Consider the following 2,980-nt stretch of genomic DNA (forward strand, 5'->3'; position numbering starts at 1 on the left):
CGGCAAAGCCCAGTTGAGTCACTGGGGAAACACGGCACAATTGTCCACAGTTCTCCGGAGAGGACCTATCTATATATCTGGGACCAAGTCATGGCTTTCTTTTCTTCAGGAGGTGAACATGGCAAAATTTTCATGAATATTGATGATAAAAAAAAAACCCAGGAAAATGATGCAGTTCCTCCCAGAGTCTGCTTACTGCAAACATGGACAACACGCTATCCCTAAGCTTGATGATAAGCTTTGTGGCAGGTGCGACTCCTCCCTTTAAGACCCCCTATAACAGAGCCCCCTGAAGCCAGACTCGAGGAGTGGGAGGGGTGCAGAATGGGGAAGAGTTAGAAGCATAATGACTCCTCCCGGCCTGGTGGGTGTGGAGGGCAGGTGTGCCAGTTATTTGCCTGTGCGCCTTCCTACTGCTCGCTCTTTATCCCTGGGGACTACATCTCCCAGCCTCCCTTGCCCTCTGGCATCTAGGACGGGCTGAAGATGAGAGGGCAGGAGAAGGAGCCATTGCCCCTCTTCCCACCTCCCCCAGCCCCACACCTGCCGCAGGTGGGGTCCTCCTGGCAGCAGTCCTCCCGTGTCCTTTGGGACAGCCACCCCTCCCCCACCTCCGGCAGTCCCCAGGGACTTCAGTCACTGTGTTTCTCCTGCCATGGGGCATCGGTGTCTTCCTGTTGCTGTTAATCTCCTGGTGGCCTTGACATCCTGCTGTGTTTCTCAGCTCCTCCATCCCCTATGTGACTGGCTCCCTATCTTTTTGTTTGGTTGTTTGTGAATGTTTGTTTGTTTATTTATTTGTTTATTTATTTATTTATTTATTTTTGAAAGAGCGCAAGCAGGGCAGAGGGGGACAGAGGATCTGAAGCGGGCTCTGCGCTGACAGCAGAGAGCCCGATGCAGGGCTCAAAATCAGGGACCATGAGATCATAAGCTGAGCTGAAGTCAGACACTCAACCAGCTGAGCCACCCAGGCGTCCCACCATTTCCCTATCTTCAATTGTCCCTGTTTCAAATACCTAGACTGGTTTCTGTCTTCCTGACTGAGCATCGACAGGCAGAGCAGGAAACCTTCCGAGTGGAGGGAAAGCTGATTCTAGAACACTAAACCCTCCTTAAATAGGTGGAATTCACTCAAAACACCGTTGCTTTAGAAAGCAAGCTGAGGTTGGTAGTGACTTATGAAAGATTGTATGAATATTTCTACTTTGGAAAAAATTAAAACCGATAAAGACTGAATACATCAAATCAAAATTGTGCCAGTGACATTTCATGTTGCTTTAAATTAGGCATACTGGGTGAGCCCCTATACATTCCCATTTGCCATGTTTAAGAACACTTACTGATCTTGCCTGCCAAAAACTCATTGCATCCTTTCTTTCTGTGACCCTGGATTTCCTTTAAGGAAACCACCCCTTCCGTTCCCAGTCCATGAGGTTGCATGGGCTCCATTCACAACAGAACACTAAATCTGACACAGATTGGTTCAGCAGGTGGTCGTGAGGCTGGTTCTTGCCTTTATGGATGGGTTTGAAGATGGACTCATGACCCAGTTTGATCCAATCAGAATGAAGGCTAGAATTTCTCCAAGAGTTACTGAGACGAAATGCTTTCTCCTCCACTGAACTTGAACGTGGGAGACAGTACTCTGTGGTTATTGGCAGCCATCTTATTACCATGTGGACTCAGAATGAAGCCAACACAGAGAGTTGAGCCAGGTGGTAGTGGCTTCATTTTAGCTCCTGTGACAAGCTGTGCCTTCCACCAGGTAGCTCTACCCCTGGGATTTTACAGAACAAAACCCAATAAACTCACTTTTTTTTCCTTAACCACTTTAGATTGGGTTTCTCTCACTTGCAACCAAGTAAGTCCTGACTGATTCCCTGTCTCTTGAAGATGAGAAGCTTTTCAGAACCTCTCTTTCTTGCTGTGGTAATAAATACTTACACTTGTTTCTTTGTTCCTTTATGGGAGTTAATATGCAGATTCAGAGGCATTGGTTTTCTGCATTTGGACGTTCAAGAATGAATATGTTCTGGGGCGCCTGGGTGGCTCAGTTGGTTAAGCATCCGACTCTTGATTTTGGCTCAGGTCATGATCTCAGGGTTGTAGGACTGAGTCTCTCGTCGTGCTCCACACTGAGTGTGGAGCCTGCTTGGGATTCTCCCTCTCCCTTTCGCTCTGCCCCTCCCCACCCAAATAAAAAATAAAGTAAAATAAATGTTCCTCGTTTGGAGGTTTTAGAGGAATAATCTTAAAATGTTTTTAAATGTTTATTTATTTTTGAGAGAGAGACAGAGACAGAGCACAAGCAGGGGAGGGGCAGAGAGAGAGCGAGACACGGAATCCGAAGCAGGCTCCAGGCTCTGAGCTGTCAGCACAGAGCCCGATGAGGGGCTCGAACTCACGAGTCGTGAGACCATGACCTGACCTGAGCCGAAGTCAGCCGCTCCACCTACTGAGCCACCCAGGCACCCCTAGAGGAATAACCTTAATGCTGAGAAGGCAAAAGCTCCAGTCCACCTTCATTTAACCAAATCTTTTCCCTCCTATCTGATCAGTCTTTCCTCTGCTCTGAGCCCCTCTCTCAGAAGGTTTATTTCTTTGTAAAAAAATTTTTTTTTAATTTTTTAATGTTTATTTATTTTTGAGACAGAGACAGAGCATGAACAGGGGAGGGGCAGAGAGAGAGGGAGACACAGAATCCGAAGCAGGCACCAGGCCCTGAGCTGTCAGCACAGAGCCCGACGTGGGGCTCAAACTCACAGACCGTGAGATCATGACCTGAGCCGAAGTCGGACGCTTAACCGACTGAGCCACCCAGGCGCCCCTCTTTGTAAAAATTTTTAATGTTTATTTATATTGAGAGAGAGAGAGAGAGAGAGAGCATGAGCAGGGGAGGGGCAGAGAGAGAGCGGAACACAGAATCCCAAGCAGGCTCCACACTGTCAGCACAGAGCCCGATGAAGGGCTCGAACTC

This window comes from Panthera onca, chromosome B2 (assembly GCF_046562875.1).
Source record: "Panthera onca isolate mPanOnc1 chromosome B2, mPanOnc1 haplotype 2, whole genome shotgun sequence".
Lineage (NCBI taxonomy): Eukaryota > Metazoa > Chordata > Mammalia > Carnivora > Felidae > Panthera > Panthera onca.